Consider the following 20,021-nt stretch of genomic DNA (forward strand, 5'->3'; position numbering starts at 1 on the left):
ATTTCAAAAACTTACAATCAAAATTGTGGAGATAATTTTGCACATGTAACTCATCAACATCTATTCGATTTTAGAATTTCAAAAACTTACAATCAAAATTGTGGAGATAATTTTGCACATGTAACTCATCAACATCTATTCGATTTTAGAATTTCAGAAACTTGCAATAAAAATTGTGGAGATAATTTTGCACATGTAACTCATCAACATCTATTCGATTTTAGAATTTCAAAAACTTACAATAAAAATTGTGGAGATAATTTTGCACGTGTAACTCATCAACATCTATTCGATTTTAGAATTTCAAAAACTTGCAATCAAAATTGTGGAGATAATTTTGCACATGTAACTCATCAACATCTATTCGATTTTAGAATTTCAGAAACTTACAATCAAAACTGTGGAGATAATATTGCACATGTAACTCATCAACATCTATTCGATTTTAGAATTTCAAAAACTTACAATCAAAATTGTGGAGATAATTTTGCACATGTAACTAATCAACATCTATTCGATTTTAGAATTTCAGAAACTTACAATCAAAACTGTGGAGATAATTTTGCACGTGTAACTCATCAACATCTATTCGATTTTAAAATTTCAAAAACTTACAATCAAAATTGTGGAGATTAGAAATCTAGTAGGGTGTCCCCTTAAAAAATGCGGTCTCACCCCATGGAATAATTTGACCTTGACTTCAGGATCCCTAAATTGAACGGTTCTTTATCTAGATTAAAGTCCTGACAATTGAAGGGTTGGCTGTAAAAAGGAGGTAGCTTCACTGTATTAAATATTACGAGAAATGGAGAGAAAAAAACATTTTAAAATTTGAAATTTCAACTTGAGTGAAGATAATTAGTTTCAATAAATTTCTTAGGGGTTCTTACACATTAGGGTAGTATGTTCACTCAAAAATATCTCTTCTAGATGATCTGGCCCATGTTTGTTTGTTGGAACTATCTCTTTATTGTCATAAAATCAGTGATGTACTAACGTCTAGGGAAAAGATTTTGAAAAAAAAAAGTACAAATTTACCTTTTTTAATATTTATTAGGAAAAAACTGAAATGGAAGTACAATAATTCCTTAGTTAAATGAAAACAGAAATTTTGTCACTCATCAAATTCCCCTTCTGTAACATCTGGCTCATCTGGTGCGTTGTCTGCTTTCAGTCCGTTGTAGAACCACATCTCATTTTGCGGGCTAGTTCCAGCACATCCTAATATTTGGTAGCCTTGAGAGTTAGGGACCGTCGTATCCTCGGTGTAGGTTATGTAATGTCAAAATAGTAGGCTTACTGTTCTGGGGGTTAAACATTTTCACTGTTTTGGGAGAGGGAAGTTCAACACTCTCACTGCATAGCATGTAACCTCCATCGATGAGACTTTTCATAAGTAAAACTTTACATTTTGTAATGAAAAATTTTTCTCTTTTACTTCCGTTAGTAACGATAAAAGGAGCTTTCAGGAAGAAATCTTTTAACACGTCAACAAAATTATGGATCATCCCTTGACTCACTTCTGTTACGGAAAACTTCTTGCTGGTCTCCTCTATGATGCGAGCATATTCACTATGTATGAAAAATCTTTCAACTTTCCTCAGTCGTTTTTCGATGCTTCAGTAATGCGAGAACTAGCATTTTCAGCTACATACACCTTTCTGGTACCAAAAGAAACTGTTAATTCTTTTCTGCACAAGATGAGACATGGAACGCTAAAACAACCAAAAGTGGAGCTACCTCCTTTTTGCAGCAAACCCTTCAATTAATATGGTCCGATAGACGTTTAACAACAACAACAAATCATAAAATTTTACAAAAGACTTTACATGTGAAATATATAAAAGACTAGTGGCTTGTGCAGCAAATGCTGTAAACTAAGTTCATTAGACGTTTAAATACAAATTTTTCAGATTTACAGTATTTTGAAAGAAGAATACCAGACATTTTGGAAGTTATTTGCTTCCGTAATAATGAAACAAACTCCCTCTGAATGTTTTTATGCCAAATATTTTTTCTTGAATCTATCCACCTTCAGTTTTTGAGTTTCAGCGCGAAAACGCAAGTAACAATGTCAGGAAGATCAGTGGGTTTTTCATGTGTGAGTAAAGCAATAGCTATTTCAGGTCATTGTTGATTGTAGGTGAAAGTTAAAAAAATGTAAGGTTTCAAAAAATAGACATAGCATCTTGATATAGCTATTCCATGTAGAGCTTGAAATTTAGAGGGTAAAATCATTTTATCCTGCTAAGAGATCTTGCTGAAATGATTGGGAGACATCATTTTGTAGGCTTCTTATTTTATCAGTAAGTAATACCATTTGGTCTTTCCTTAGAAACTGTAATTTTTGCGCTCTCTCGAGCCAATATTGAAGAGAATGACGCATATAAATATCTACACCACACCGCCATTAAGTGTATGAAAAATACCCAACCCCACTTGATTAATAACTATAAAAATATTTGATTTTAAATAACAATATTAGTATGTTATGCAAGTTTTGTAGTTTATATATACTTACCACCAACACCAAATGGAAATGTGGAGGCCATGTTGCACGACTTAGAGACGGAAGATGGACGCAGAAAGTCACACTATGGGATCCCCGCATTGGCAAGAGATCACCCGGAAGACCAAGACGAAGATGGGCCGACCTCTTCAGTGAACGAGTAGGAAGCCATTGGTCAAGCAAAGCAAGACATAGGGGGAAAAAAAAAAAAAAAAAAAAAAAAACATAAGAAGACAAGTGAACAGCGACAGAAACAAGCGAACAATACCAAACAGTGCAGAATGTGAACCAAGTGAACAATTCCACTCTTACGCGGAGTAGCTCACCGCGTGAGACAAATAGAGCTCTCCCTTAACGGGACATTTTTAGGCTAATCATTTCATTTCATATACTTACAGCCGCCACTCAGTAAATTATAGAAATGAAGATCTAATTTAAGATATTCTCTACATCTACTCACAGAACCCCAAAACATTTCACTTTCATATCATCAAAATAGTATTAATATGTATAATTAATGAAAAATAGTCACATCATGACATTATCTATAATAATATTTCATATCTAATGGTAATAATGTCTTCAAACCACCTCAAATTTTGTAGATTTTAATATCCAATACACAACTGTACTCAGAAAATTACACACCGCAGAATCAGACCTGTAAAATATTTTTTAGTAAGCCTTGAAATTTTTAATAACCAATTGAATTTGAGCTCCAAATATGTCAGCAATCCTGCAGGTCATGACCTTCGTGTAATATCCTATTGTTTATTGTAGTGTGTTTGTGTTTTGTTTTATTCTGAAAAGCCATCATTTCTCAAAACTGACGACAGATGGATTTTGGAAAATAGGAAAATGACGTAGGAAAATTGATATTTCACTGAAAACTGCTATTTTTCTGAAAAACTTTGGGTTCCAAGGTTCAATATGAGGGGTCATTTATTAAAATACGTTCAGCCGTTTTCCCGTAATTTCCATTACCATTTCAAATTATGTATATAGATAAGACGTTTAATTATTTATTTCTTAACTGCTGAAGCTTTCCTGGCGACGTGATAGCTCAAAATTTTCTCGGGCTTCCAGCCACGTCATAAGTTGATGATCCACCGACGTTTCGAGGATGTTCATATTCCTCAACTTCAGGGTTAATTTAAAGCAATATTATTCCAAACCTTCGCAGGACTGCACTATAATGGTAACTAAGTAACAAAAAGATGTGCATGGTAAGGGGTCTATTTCAGTATAGTTTTATGCTATGATGAGTGGTTTCCTTAGCAACAAGTTTATGTGTGAGAATTATAACTTCCAAGGCCTAACAACAACAGCTGTAATAGTAATATGCGTTACAAGAGCGGTATGTTGAAGTTTTCATGTTCGAGGAAAAGTTTGAAAAAGCGAAAGTAGTAATTTCCGAGAATTGAAAGAAAACATACCGCTCGTGTATCGTACATTATTTTGTGCGAAGATCCTTTATTACATACCTGAAAGATGAATTTATAATTAGTTGCAATGAAATCTCCATCTTGGTTTCTGTTCAATGACGGCAAATTTGCAAAACAAAAATATCTATCTTCAACATTGTTGCTTTAAATTGTTCTGTGTTTCTATACTCCAGCAGGCCGTGATATACGTCTGTCTTTTTTCCCCTTTCTATAAATGCGAACTTAAAGCAAACGGCTTCCTTAATGTTACTTGCATCACGAATGCAGTAACTTTAGTGGAGTTGTAGAGTTTACTTAATTTTTGCAAATATTTAAAACAGTGCAATTTAGGTTAAATTGCAGTGGTAAGTTCCCAATTTATAATTATTACTATATTGAACGTCTCTAAAAATATGTTAAAAGCCTAAAGCAGTAAAATGAATATGTCACTTAAGCGGTAAGAAGAGGGAAATTGTTATGTGTGTTCGGTTGGGAATACTGAATGTGGAATTTTAGACTTACCGCGGATTAGTTTTGTGCGGAAACCAAGCAAATACGCAGATCTCGCACAAAATAGGTTTGCATATTGCAATTCCTCATTTTGCAGGTATCGGCACATTAGAAGTTGGGTGGTATCTTCTGGTTTTGAGTAAATTATCGTTGTTCAGGATCTTACAGGCATTTGTATTAATGAGGGGGGAGGTCGTAATCAAATGCCTCACCTAAAAGTGGGTCGCACCGTCAAAAAGTTTAGGAACCATTGTGTTAAACATATCTAAAGAAATAACATTGAACCATTTCTCAGTCTTTGTCAACCTGACCTTAAGTGTTACAATATGATTATTCCTAGTAAAATACTTGTAAAGATATGATTGAGAAGGATGACTATTTAAATTAATCTTAGTATGGACTAAACAGTCGGAAATATATTCATTAGTGACAGTAAGAATATTAGCATTACGAAATAAAGGTCAACAATTAGCACTAAAGAATGAATTATAGTCCCGCCGCTCTTATTTCCCGGGAGCCAATCACGTTGCAGGTCGACTACATTTAAACGTGTGCGTCTTTTCATTCGCTGCTGATGACGTTATGCACTTCCTAAGGCTCGATAAATACTTGATATAATCTCGCGCCATTTTCGTTCTTTCGTTGACGTTCGCAGAAAGCACACGAGGACGTTATTTGCCGCTCAATCATATGCTCAATTACAGTGCGTTTGATTTATTATCGTAGGAGCTACGACATGATAATGTTTAGATTTTAGATTAGATTAGATTAGATTAGATTTATTTATTTAACCTGGTAGAGATAAGGCCGTCAGGCCTTCTCTGCCCCTCTACCAGGGGATTACAACTATAACATGAACAATAAGATTACAATTAATATTAAATTTACAATTACAATTACGATAGAAATTAAAGTACGACAAGAATACCTGATTAATGAAAGCTAGACATTTTATCATAGAAGTTAAGAACAAAGAATATTTTTGTATTTACTAAATTACAAATTAAACCTACAATAACAAAATTCTATAGTGATGAAATTACCGGATATTGAGATATTTTGTGGTAGATTAAAAGAACTATTTACAAGAAACCATGTCTGAACGAGTCTCAATTACTGACCAAGTGCCTAGTAAGTTTGCGTTTGAATTGAATTTTATTTCGACAGTCCCTGATGCTAGCAGGTAACGAATTCCAGAGTCTTGGCAGGGCTATTGTGAAAGAGGATGAGTATGAGGAGGTGCGATGGGATGGTATTGTTAGTATTGTTTCATGGCGAGAGCGTGTGTTCAGATTGTGGTGGGAAGAAAGGTAAGTGAAGCGAGACGACAGGTACGAAGGAATAGAAGAGTTCAAGATTTCGAAGAGAAAGAGAAGTGAATGTAAATTTCTTTTCTTATCTAGTTTAAGCCAACCTATTGCTTCCAGGGATGGGGTAATATGATCATATTTACGAACATTGCTTACAAAACGTACACACAAATTATGAGCACGTTGAAGTTTCATTTTGTTGTCGCTGGAAAGGTCAGTCAGTAAAATGTCAGCATAGTCAAAATAGGGAAATACAAGCGTCTGCACAAGGGACTTTTTTAAGCAAGAGGGAAGATGAACATTTATCCTTTTTAGCACATGAATAATAGAATATACTTTTCTGCAGGTTTCTGTGATTTGCATATCCCAGTTGAGATTATTATCCATGTGAATGCCAAGATTTTTTACCGAAGAACTGAAAGGGATATGCACTGTACTTATTTTAACGGGGGAAATGTCGAGGTGTTTAATGATGCGGCAAATAGATTTCTTGTCTGGTAGCTCGGCAACAAAAGAAAAAAAAATAGCGTACGATACTACCTACCTAGACTTTATAGAGCCTTCACTTCCAAAAGCGTAGGCAAAGAGGAGGAGTCACGCCGGAAATAACAGCGACGCGACTCCAGTAATAATTGGTAATGCTTTTTTTCTGCAAAACTAGAACACTGTTAACATTAGCACCGTTACCCCACAAATGAATAACATAATAAAATAAAATATGAAAAAATACGTAATAGGCCTGTTTGAAATAAATACTAGATACAAGAGCTTCTAATTTACACAAGAGATAATAGTAATATGCGTTACAAGAGCGGTATGTTGACGTTTTCATGTTCGAGGAAAAGATTGAAAAAGCGAAACGTAGTTGAGCTTTTTTAATTTCCGAGAACATGAAAACAAACATACCGCTCGTGTATTGTACATTATTTTGTGCGAAGATCGTTTATTACATACCTGAAAGACGAATTTCTAATTAGTAGCAATGAAATCTCCATGTTGGTTTCTGTTTAATGACGGCAACTTCGGAAAACCAGAATATCTTTCTTCAACATTGTTGCTATAAAATGTTTTCTGTGTTTACTATACTCCAGCAGGCCGTGATATACGTCTGTCTTTCCCCCCCTCCCCCCAGTCTATAAATGCGAACTTAAAACAAACGGTAAGGTTATGTAATGATTTATTTTTCATTTTAGTATTTTAACAATATTATTTATATAACATATTGCAGTAATAACATCGGCATCTGGAATCTTGTTGATTTTTTCACGGCTTCCTTAATGTTACTTGTATCAGGAATGCAATAAGTTTCGTGGAGTAGTAGACTTTACTTAATTTTTGCAAATATTTGAAAACAATAATTAACATTGCAATTTAGGTGAAATTGCAGTGGTAAGTTTCCAATCTATAATTATTACTATGTTAAACGTCTCTAAAAATAATATGTTAAAAGCCTAAAACAGTAAAATGAATGTCGCGCTTAAGCGGTAAGAAGAGGGAAATTGTTATGTGTGTTACGTTGGGAATACTGAATGTGGTATTTCACACTTACCGCGTATTGGTTCTGTGCGGAAAACAAGCAAATACGCACGATCTCGCACAAAATAATATACGGGATAAACTTTTACACGACCCAATGTGACCCGCCCAAGCAAGCTTTGAGTCTAATGTAGTTTAACTTCTGAAATAGTTTCATCAGGAACATGATTTAATGAAAATAGTATTCGCTGATTTTCAGTTCTGTTAAGGGGAGAGGATGGTATTTTTTTTAAATCTTTTCGTATTTGGTGTAAAACATAATTTTTTTTGTATGTAGAGAGCTCATAGCTGTGGCAACTCAACCAAATAAATATATTTTGAAACAAAAAATTATTTGGGGGCCCAAATTAAAAAAAAAATACCCAATGCAGGGTTGTACTAAAACCGATATATCTAAACCCTTTTTAAAGATAGATTCAAACAATGTTTTGCAATGTATTTGCAAAAGCATATTCTACAAACTGTCTGTAACAGAATTGTCCCTACGTTTGTAAAATAAACAATTAAAATTTAATAACAATTTTCTGATTTTTTTTTTTGCAAACAAACGGACGTATTTTTAAAATGAAATCAATTAACAAAATTCCGTTACAGAGAAAAGTTTCCTAAAAGTCTAAAGAATGTGTGTTCTAAATTTCATGCATGTATCTTTGGTAGTTCAGAAATTATATCCATTTTTGTCTGGCAATGCAGTAAAAAAAAAATGAAGTTACTGGAAACCGATAAAAGCGGGCGTGTGATTTAAAAATCCATAGCGCAGGAAGTTTAAAAATGACATCTCAACATCCGATAAGGGCACAAATACACAAAAAATGTTATGCAATGCATTCCACACATATCAAAGGGTATTTTAAAGAAAAATTATTATTTTTTTTTTTTGAAAATCTAATTTGCAGGGAAACAACAATAAAAGTGGGCGATTTAAAAATCCGTAACGCAGGAAGTTTAAAAATGTCGACTCATCATCCGATAAGGGCACAAATACCCACAAAATATTATGCTATGCATTCCACACATACCACAGAGTATTTTAAAGATATATATATATATATATATATATATATATATATATATATATATATATATTTTTTTTAAATTTACTCATTTTTCACGGAAAAATACCATCCTCTCCCCTTAAGTTTCAACCCATTAGCTCCAAATCAACCAGGAGCATCACATAAACAGGAACCCATTAAATAAAGGCAATTACAGTGGACTCTCCTAAGTTCGATAAAACAGAATTGAAAGTTCAGTCAAATAAAGGCAGTGGGTGTGGCAGGTGAAATGAATACAAATTCTTATTGGTTATACATCAACGAATACAGTACTGTACTTGCATTGCCTGCCCGCCCTGAGACGTGTATGAGCGTCTAGTACCACAGTGGGTTTCGACAGTTCCGTCTCACAAACGGCACAATTCTCAAATAGAAAAAGAAGAGTTCATTAATTTAAAATCAGTGATCAATATGGATGTCTTAATCAATAAAATATTCTGTTTTCCTTTAACAAAAGTATCACTACAAGACCAGAACCAATTCCCATTCAAATGGCAAACCCATTTCTTAGTGCCCGTATAGGGGCGTGTCTAATTCTCCTACGTAAGCAGTCGAACTATAAGGTGTCGAACTTGATTTCTGTCGAACTTAAGAGCTTCCACTGTATGTACAGTATGTAACAATCTTGTTCGTACAGTAATATTGTTATTAAAATATATAATTTTGTTAACGAAAATATAATTTAATTTTAATGGGTAAAACCAAATTTGAAAAAATAATATCTTCTTTTCAGGATATAAAATAAGCTTCATCAAATTTTTCAACTCAGTATAAATAAACATACAAAATCAAAGAAATGTGCACATTTTATGCAACTTTTCTCTTCGTACATCTAATCATTTTGTACTTTTCAAAGTCTTAATTGGCAACTATTACACAAAATTAATATCTTGTAACATATCCTTTGGCTTTAATAGTATTCACACATCTTCTTTTCATTGAAGAGACAAGTTTCTTGCAAATCTCTGAGGTGATATTCTGCCATTCTTCTGCCACTATTCTTCTGAGCTCCGGAATGGATGTTACCTTGCTATTTCGTACCCTCCTTTTCAAAATTGGCCACAAATGTTCGATAGAATTTAAATCCCCTGATCGAAGTGGCATTTTGAGTCGATGAAGGACGTTCCAAATGAGCCAGGTGTTGACGATTTCGGCGGTGTGTTTAGGGTCGTTATCATGTTAAAATATATAACTACCCTGGAAGCCCATTTTTTAGCACTTTATTTCAAATTTGTCACAATAATACTTTTGTACGTCATTTTATCCATAATTCCATCAATGAAGTGTTCGTTTCCGACTCCAGAGGAAGACATACAGGCCAATATCATGATCGAACGACCTCCGTGTTTTACAATAGGAATAGTATTTTCTTTCCTGAAGGCAGAGTTTGCCTTCCTCCACATTCTGTTGCAACCATCTGAGCCGAAAAGATTTATCTTCGTCTCGTCGGACCATATTACACGATCCCAATACTCCCCCTCTTTAGAAACGTGTTTATTTTCAAATAGACGTCTTTTTATTCTATTTGACTCACTAATAAAAATTTTCTTACGTGAAATCTTGCCATGATATCCGTGTTTTCATAGTACACGACGAATGTTGTGGTTAGACATTTCTTTTCTTATAGTGTCTTCTACTTGTGAACGCAGTTTTTCAATACTTAACCTAGGGTAACGACGAATTTGTTGTACAATGTATCTTTCGTCCCTTTCATTTAATCTCCTTTCTTTTGGTTATCGCCTAAAATTCTTCCAAGACCCTTCATAATTAAATTTGTATACAATGTACTGAAGTGTTGAATGTATATGTGCAACAATTCTACTTATTTCCCTTAAGGGGAGAGGATAGTAATTTTTAAAACTTTTTTCTTATTTGGTGTAAAATATTAATTTTTTGTATGTAGAGAGCTCATGGCTATAGCAACTCAACAAAATATAAATATTTTGAATAAATTACTTGGGAGGCAGATTTGAAAAAAAAATGTACCCAATGCAGGATTTTACTAAACTCGGTATATCTAAGCCATTTTTAAAGATAAATTCAAACACTATGTTACAATTTATTTGTAAAAGCACGCTCTACAAACTGTCTGTAACAGAAATTTGATATTAGTTCCTACATTTGTAAAATAAACAATTAAAATTTAATAACATTTTTTTATTTTCTTTCTTGCAAACAGAGACTTATTTTTAAAATGAAATCAATTAGGGAAATTCCGTTACAGAGAAAAGTTTCCTAGTAGTCTAGAGAATGTGTATTCTAAATTTCATTTATATATCTTTAATAGTTCAAAAATTATATCGATTTTTGTCTGGCTATGTAGCGAAAAAAGTAAAGTTCCAGAAACAGCAAAGGGGTGTGATTTAATAATCCAGAGCGCAGGAACTTGAAAAATGGCGTCTCAACATCCAATAAGGGCACAGATACCCACACAATGTTATACAATGTATTCCACACACATCACAGAGTATTTTAAAGAAAAATTTGGTTTTGAAAAAAAAAAATAAAGTTCCGGAAACAACAAACAAAAGGGCGGTGTGATTTAAAAATCCAGAGCGCAGGAAGTTTAAAAATCGCGTCTCAACAACCGATAAGGGCACAAATACCCACAAAATATTATACAATGTATTCTACACATGTCACAGAGTATTTTAAGGAAAAAAATTGTTTTTTGAAACTTTACTCATTTTTCACCAAAAAATACCATCCTCTTCCCTTAAAGATTTGCCTTTAAGGACAATTTGAACAATCATTTTGTTCATATCTACTGAAAACTGCTTTCGATTCGCCATCTTGTACACTACTGTCATGCTTGCAAGGTGAAAATGTAAACAAGGGAAGCCACCACTCAGCAGCTGCAAGCACGAACCGGTTAGCGTATTTTGAAACAGTGAGATAGGGCAAGACTTGTAAGTGTGCGAACAGAAAAGTTGAATATCGAACACAACGAATAATGGAGATTTAAAAAAAATAGCAACAAATGTGTTATAAAGATACATTATAATTAAATCTAATAGCGAATATTATGAATAAACTGCACACAATTATATACGTGAAGAAGAAAACAAAATTTTTATCTTATTTCACAGTTAAAACGTACATTATCACAAAAATAAGGGCTGTACAGACAAGACTGTTATATACTGTATATTCATCGTCACGCCATATAGAACCATACTGCAAGTATTCATCAATCAATTTCTGAACCCTGAAGGGAATTTTCGTTAACATTAGGCCTATTTGAATCAGCACTGCTGTCATCTAACCCAAAACTTAATTCAGATTGTCTTTTTCGAATTAAAAATTTGCCCATGATAAAATCTATATAAAGCATTTTTGATAAAAAAAATAGTCGCACTATGACCCGCTCACACATATATTATACTGAAACTGAAAATATTTTCTCACAATTTTAAACTCTATTTTTAGCGGTGGGAAGTGTGAATTAATTACTATGCATTGTTGCAGGCGTTCACCTTCATTCGAATTACGGCCACTCAGAAAAATTATAAACTGAGCATTGTTGTAGGTGTTCACGTTTCATTGTCTGTCTCAAAAAATAAATGTACCATATCAAAGACTTCTTTGTAAATAAAAAATGCGTTGTAAAGAGACTTCCTGGATGGCATAAAATTTAGTTTCAATTCTAAAATTTCGCGACGCACTTCAGGAGGTATGTCGCGACACACCGGTTGGGAACTCTGGTTTAGCATTTATAATTCATTATGTGAGGGGAACAAATGTAATTAACTATATTATAATTACGTATTTTTCAATAAGCATGTTTAATATTATAATTCCGGAGTAATTCGCTTGTATGAATCTATTTCAATACGAACATATTCTACATAGAGTTTTGGACTTTATATTATATAGTATCATAAACTTAATATTTAACGTAAGAAAGTTGTAACATTCCTAAGTATGACAAGATTGTAGTTCGCGGCAGATTCTTTTCATAGGAGACAGCTGCTACAATTGCCACTCGAGCCACAACCCTCGAGTGGTGAGTGACCTTGACAAGACTGGCCTTGGTGAACCTCTCCCTCTCTCGTAATGTTTCTATCTGTTCGGATCGTTCAGTGACTTAAAATTAGTGTTATTAAATTAAATTTACACGAAAACTGTCCACGCTATGAAAATACGCCAGAGGAAAAAATCATTATTACATTTTATATTGATATGGACAATAATTACGATACTACTCGCAATAATTACCGATTAGGAGGGTGTTAAACATTTGGGATAAAACTTTTTTTTAGAAAAGTATGAACTTTCCACCAATGTGTCGCTACACTTTTTTGTTATATACAACATGAGCTATTCGCTCTGAAAATCTGCAGGGTTATTTCACTTCCAGTCTGTATATTTGAATATACAATTTCTTGAACCCTATTTTACCCGAAAGTACATTAGGGTTATAGTTATAACCTGAGTTTATATTATTACTAGTGGCTTGTGCAGCAAATGCTGCAAACTAAGTTCATTAGACGTTCAAATAAACATTTTTCAGATTTATTTTAAATGAAGAATACCAGACATTCTGAAAGTTATTTGCTTCCATAATAACGAAAGACACTCTCTCTCGAGCCAATACTGAAGAGAACCACGCATATAAATACCTACACCACACCACAATTAAATATATGAAAAAGACCCAATCCCACTTGATTAATAACTATAAAAATATTTGATTTTTAATAATATTATTATCGTACGTAAGTTTTATAGCTTTCAGTAACATATACTATATAGCCGCCACTCAGTAAAATATAGAAATCAAAATCTAATTTAAGTTATTCTCTACATCTACTTATATAACTCCAAAACGTTTCACTTTCATATCATCAATATGGCATTAATATACAGAGTGATTTATATAGAACTGACACATTTCTTTCTTTAATTATTCCGTTGGAAATTCATTCAATGACCCAATTTTAGCACCAAATTAAGCAGAATGTTCTGGAGTTTCGATTCCTTGTCACTAGATGCGCAGATGTTTATGTTTTATTCCTATTGTTGGCAGCCTAAAGCCATATAGGGTTACGGTTGTTCATCAGCTACAGGAACCAGATAAGGATAAAAGATTGAATTATTGTCGTTGGTTTCAGACGTTCATTGTGCAAAATCCTGCCATATTGTCCATCACATGGTTCACAGATGAAGCATGGTTCCATTTATCCGGTTATGTGAACTCACAGAACTCACGCCATTGGGCCATCGAAAAATCCACATGTCATCCATGAAGCACCTATGCACCCGATTAAAATCGGAGTTTGGTGCGCAATATCCGCACAGAGAATAGTGGGGCCAATTTTTTTTAACCAGACTGTGAACACTGCAGAGTACCGACTGATTTTCATGGAGTTTGTTGAGCAACTGGACGATGTAGAGCTGAGTCAAGGATATTTTCAGCAAGATGGCGCTACATGCCATACATCAAATGAATTCATGGAACTGTGGCCACCGAGATCTCCGGATTTGACAACGCCGGACTTCTTTCTATGGGGTTACTTAAAAGACAGGTTTTACGCCACACGTCCCCAGACATTGGACGATCTGAAGCACAACATCACACAGGAGATTCAAGCTATTGACGACAGAGTCCTCCGAGTGGCCAGTAACATGGAACGACGTGTTGGGTTGTGCCTTATGCAGGATGGAGGACATTTTCAACATTTGCTATAGAGGTAAATAATCTCCCAGAATTCCTCTACATTTTAGGTATAATAAGTTGTCGCTAGCACAATTCGTTTTGAAACAATTAATGAAAGAAATGTGTCAGTTCTATATAAATCACTCTGTATATAATTAATGAAAAATAGTCACATGATTGCATTAACTACAATAATATTTCATTTCTAATGGTAATAATACCATCAAACCACCCCAAGTTTTGTAGTTTTTAATATCCAATACACAGCTGTACCCAGAAAATTACACACCACAGAATCGAACCTGCAAATTATTTTTAGTAAGTTAAGTATTTAATAACCAATTTAATTTGAGCTCTAAATATGTCAGCATTCTTGCAGATCATGGCCTTCGTGTAATATTGTTTACTGTAGTGTGTTTTGTTTTATTCTGAAATGCAATTAGCTAGTTCTCAAAACTGACGACAGATGGATTTTGTAAAATAGGAAAATTATGTTAAAAAATTGAAATTTCACTGAAAGCTACTATTTTTATGAAAAACTTTGAGTTCCAAGCTTCAAAATGAGGGGTCATTTATTAAAATCCGTTTAGCCGTTTTCCCGTAATTCCCATTACCAGTTCAAATTATATATATATATATAGATAATGAGAATTCATTTGACGTGGGTAACCCAATCTTGCTACTTAAAATTAACACTTATATCTACTACAATAATTTGAATTATTTACAAGTTCTTAAATATATTACATATAGGCCTAAAATTACAAAACTCTTTATAACAGCAAGTTTTTGTGAACACATTGAATAGTGGTTTGTTATATATTACATTACAAAAATGTAAATGTCCGACCAAATTAAATCTTTTGTTTTCGAACACTGGACAATGAAACAAAAGGTGATCCACAGTTTGCTGTTGCTTACAGATACATAAATAGCCATTGTCCTTATGTAATTTTAATCGTTCCAGATAAGACTCAAATTTCCCATGACCCGATAAAAATTGCGTTAGTATAAAATCTGGTATAATTTGGTTGCTATTTAAACGGGTGTCGACGCTAGGAAAGAAGATTTCTCTCGTAACTGAACCCTTTGTACCGCATAGCCACTGATTGTTCCACCTACTCATTATGTGTTCATTTATTTTTCTCATTGCATATGAATAAGGACACAGACTATAGCTCAAATTGAAGTTCGAAACTGCAGCACTCTTTGCCAGTTCATGAGCCCTTCCATTTCCTGCAGTTCCACTGTGTCCTCGCACCGATGTGAAGCTGTGTTTGTCGCAATGTATTGCATTTCTTCTGATTTCCACTGCCTGAGGATTTAAGTTAAACTTATTATCTATAGATTTGAGGGCTGTTTGTGAATCAATGTACATGCAAGAATTGTAATTATTAAGTTTAGTCCATATGAGTGCCTCATTAATAGCTAATAATTCAGCTTGCAGTCTGTATATGAAGCAGATAATTTAGAACTCTTTCAGGTAGATGTTTTAGTAGATCATAGGGGATATTATCTGGACCGGGACTATGATTTTTACATTTATCTAAAGATGTGATCAATAAGAAGCGGATTCCTATGTAATTAAATATTATTTTTACGTGTGATAAAACATAATTAACAAAGTTAAAAATTCCGAACATGAAGTTTCAAGTTTAAAACCCGAATTTTATTTCACATAAAAACACATATTTTCACAAAAAAATATGTAAATATATATTTTCAGGAAATCTAATATAAACACATAAATCTTGGAGTTTTTTTACTTAATAATTTTTTACAAGAACTTTTAAACATTTTAAAACTAAATCAATTATGTCACTCAGAAGTATATACGTTATCTTTTAAAGAATTCTTGGTTGCTTCGTGTTTCTAAGCGCTGTGTGGTGTATCCGTGATCCATTTTTGTAATAGTATCGCCACAAGTTCTGAGAACTGCTAGACAGCATATCAGTGTTATTATTAGAGAATAAATTAACATGGACAAGGAGGAGAGATCTTGCAACACATAATTAGGAATGTTTATTGTTGCTGAAGTTGATTTCATTCCACTCTTTGTTTGTGAAACACAACAGATAAGAGCTCGGGTATGAATATTATTGAATTTAAACAAATCTCTCGCCTCTCGCACATGTCCATCAAGTAAGGCAATACGTCTTATTGTGATTCCCTGTTATTGGGCTTCGTCAATCGATATCCTTCAGGATATACTGAAAGATGGTTGTTTAAAAAACGATTTGGCTTTCCTATTAGCAAATCTAAGCTTTTTGTGTGACACCATAAAAAACTCGAAACATCCAAAAACCTGTTGTCTGAAACAGGGATGCGTGTGCCGTGAAAATTAAACTAGACTCGGTACAGGTTCAGAAGTACAAGTACTAAGGGACAAGTTCCAGAATGTCTTTGGGAAAAGCAGTGGATATAAAAAAATGTGTAAAGTTGCTCAAGTATTGGAGGGTGTGCCTGTAGGTGAAATTGACGGTGTTTGTGTTTGTGTCATTCCTCTCTTTAAATATGCATGTCTGACGTCCTGTGATGTGGAAAGATCGTTTTCACAGTATAAGTCGTTGTTCAGAGATAATCGGCATGCATTTGTGATGGAGAATTTGGAGATGACCTTTGTTGTTCACTGCAATTCTCGGCCAACTACTAGCACTCAAGTGTGGTGGGTGAATATATAGTAACATTTTTTTTTTCCAAGCTAAGTCAGGTATTTTTATCTTATTAAAAAAAATTATTTTTAGCAAATATTTTCGTACTTTTTAACACATAAAAAATAAATATATTTAAATTTTTAGCACATAAAAATCCGCTCCCTAGTGATCAATTCATCCATTGTGAATAATTTATTATAATCTTGATTGCTATCCGCATATATTTCATTCTTATCTATTTTAGTATCATATTTAACTGTTAAGAAGACAGCATCATAATTTCTATCATTAGAGGTTTCTAAAAAAGTGTTTGCAAGTAAGTCAGCTATCTCTTGAGGGTCGGTTGTGTTATGTCGATCATTTTAAAGAACTTCAATTTGTCTGTTCTTATTAATTCGTTTAATTTTTGTGATACCATTCCAAACTTTATATAGTGATATTTGGTTGTTTAGAATGGAAAAAAAGTTAAGCCAAGATTCAAGCTTGATTTGCTTAATCTGTCTCCGTGCCACAGCTCTAAGTTTTATAAAACATTATTTTATTTGGTAAGAAAGGAAGTTTACGACACTTGTGATCAGATCATAGTATGAAATGGAAATATAAATATTTGACATGTATCTTTCAAAAAGGTGTAAAACGCTAAAAAATATTAATGCCACTCGAGAGGAAATTAAACGCAGAATAAATGTGGGAAATGTTTGTTATTATTTCGTTGAGAAGCTTTTGTCATCCAGTCTGATTTAAAAAAAAAATGAAAGTTATAATTTATAAAACAAAAATTATACTACTGGTTGTTCAGTATGGTTGTGAAACTTGTTCTCTCACTTTGAGAGAGCGTCTACTTGAGATAGGCAGGGCATATAGCTCGTATGAGTGAATCCAGAAATACATAGAGTGTTAAGGCTGGTTCACAATAAACCGGGAACGAGAACCAGAATGAAAACGAGAAGCAGAGGACGTGAATATGAAAATATTTTATTCACGATAAACCGAGAACGTAGACGACTATGCATATCGATATGTATGTCAATAACGATATGTAAAGTCGATATTACGCATTCTGATGTTATTTGTGTATAATTGGCCAACATAAACACAGGTTAACCAACTTCGAAATTTCAACTGAAACATTTCATTAGGTACGGTACTATAAATATGCCCATGCATCTTTATTATCACAACCTATTTTAAGTCTACCATAACGTAAAATAATTAGAGAAGAAACATTTGTAATAGAACAAAAATGAACACAACAGTAGTTATTGAATTGAAGCATGAATATGTAGTGTGTAATACAACCAATACAGTAATAAAATATGATTCACTTTCGATCGGTGTTCAAAGATGCAGTTATTGAAAGCCACGTATTCTCCTTCATTTTCTCATCTTTATACGAGGCGCGCCGCTTATCGTAAACGTGAGGATTTTCCTCAACACTCAATATTAGAATCTCATGAAATAAAACTTGCTCCATGATGCACAGAACAAAATAATGCATAGATTATGTCACGGTCTTCTTGCTACAAAATATACGACGACAAAATAGCTTTTAGATGGCAATAGAGTGAATCTAGTGGGCTGTGATCGGAAACGTGAACAACAAAGTTGAAACTTGGCCAACTCTCCGTTCCCGATCCCGGGCTCCGGCAAGCTTTTCGTTAATTGAGAATGCTCACATTTAAATGTACACATTTTAACAATTTTACCGTTTTCGTTTTCGTTCCGATTCTCGTTTCCGGTTTATTGTGAACCAGCCATTAGTTGGGAGAAGGCCCTTTAGGGAAGCCGAACCGTAGATGGGAAAGATAATATTAAAATGAATTTCAGGGAGTTGGGATATGATGGTAGGGACTGGATTAATATTGTTCGGGATATATACCAATGGCGGCAATGAACTTCCGAGTTCTCTAAAAAACCATCTGAGGGGGTCAAAAGCAAAGGGTTACAAGTGGTATCCTTAAGATCATGCATTCAGGGCAAGCTAAAGCATCTAAAATTTTAGTGGCAAAGGAATATAGGCATCTGTATCTATTAACCACATCACACATCAATATTGAAATAAAAAATTTCACGGAATTTACGAAAGCTTAAGTACTTTCAACCACATTTTCTCTGAAAAAGCTAAAATGTACTTTCATTATGTATGGAGTTTCCGATAAGCAAGTTATAATCTTAAGTATATTGAATAAATTAAACAATCTATGCTTATCTAGTATTACATTTATAGCATTAACGTTTTCAGTACGTGTGTACCATTTTCAAATGCGAATGCCTGTTACATTTAAATAGGTCTGCTTAACTGTGGAATTGGAACATTCATGAACATCATTGATAAACTATATAAAAATACAACTTAAGGATAAAATAGATAAAATACATATGTTAACAATAGTTCACGAGATCACTTCGATGACATCTTAATGTGGATCATCGTGGTTAAATATTATAAAATATCCAATAAAATGGTAAATGTTAAAATTAACTTGCACTGATAATCACTTTAAAACACTGTAGTCTTGTTGAGTTGTTTTGATGTTCATTTATGTTCATATATGCTATATGTTGCACTATTTCCAATTAGATACGTCGTACGTAATGTAGGTTTTGTATTACCTGGTTATAGTTTGGTGGGAGAGTTGTTAAATAAGTACAGAATTCTTAGTGACCTCGTGCGGTTTTCAGTCTAGCCATTGTGCGCTGTGAACATTAAATTTGATATTGTAATTTACGTTTGACTATTACACTCTTACTACGTCATACTACTTTTGACCAATAAAACGGTACGAAAGGACGTATTTCAACCAATCATGGCTGCTTATGGCACAATTTTATCGCGTCCCTAGCATTTGTTTAATTTTATCGCGTCCCTAGCATTTGTTTAATTTTATCGCGTCCCTAGCATTTGTTTCTTTGTTTGCCAACATTTTAAACTGCGCTGGTCTGGACGTCAAAAATATATATAAAATTACAAACCACTCCAGTCGATGCACAGCAGTTTCAAATATGGCATTCAAGAACAAGAATTAATAAAAATCACTGATCATACCTATGCATCTTCTGAAATCCGATTTACAAATAAATGAAGAGCACCATTCGGAAATCCTGAATAAGTTGAATACACCATGTAGGCCTAAATCAACGAGTTCCACTTCTATTATGCACACGTCCAATATAACATCAATTGAACTGCCAACCACATTCAAATTTGAAAATTGTACATTCAATAATTATTCCTTTTAAAATTATTCATTCGGAAATTCTGAATAAGTTGAATACACCATGAAGGCCTAAATCAACGAGTTCCACTTCTATTACGCATACGTCCAATATAACATCAATTGAACCACCAACTACATTCAAATTT

The 20,021-nt window shown here is 33.6% G+C and overlaps 1 long non-coding RNA gene across 2 annotated transcripts in view; it reads right to left on the reverse strand.

Annotated features, from left to right (window-relative positions):
• Positions 1–20,021, reverse strand: part of LOC138712514 (uncharacterized) — a 316,399-nt gene that overhangs the window by 253,395 nt on the left and 42,983 nt on the right. For both annotated transcript variants that reach the window (XR_011335727.1, XR_011335726.1), the window contains one exon: positions 2,522–2,656. This is a non-coding gene — a long non-coding RNA (uncharacterized lncRNA). The remainder of the gene's footprint in view (positions 1–2,521; positions 2,657–20,021) is intronic.

This window comes from Periplaneta americana, chromosome 13 (assembly GCF_040183065.1).
Source record: "Periplaneta americana isolate PAMFEO1 chromosome 13, P.americana_PAMFEO1_priV1, whole genome shotgun sequence".
Taxonomy (NCBI): domain Eukaryota; kingdom Metazoa; phylum Arthropoda; class Insecta; order Blattodea; family Blattidae; genus Periplaneta; species Periplaneta americana.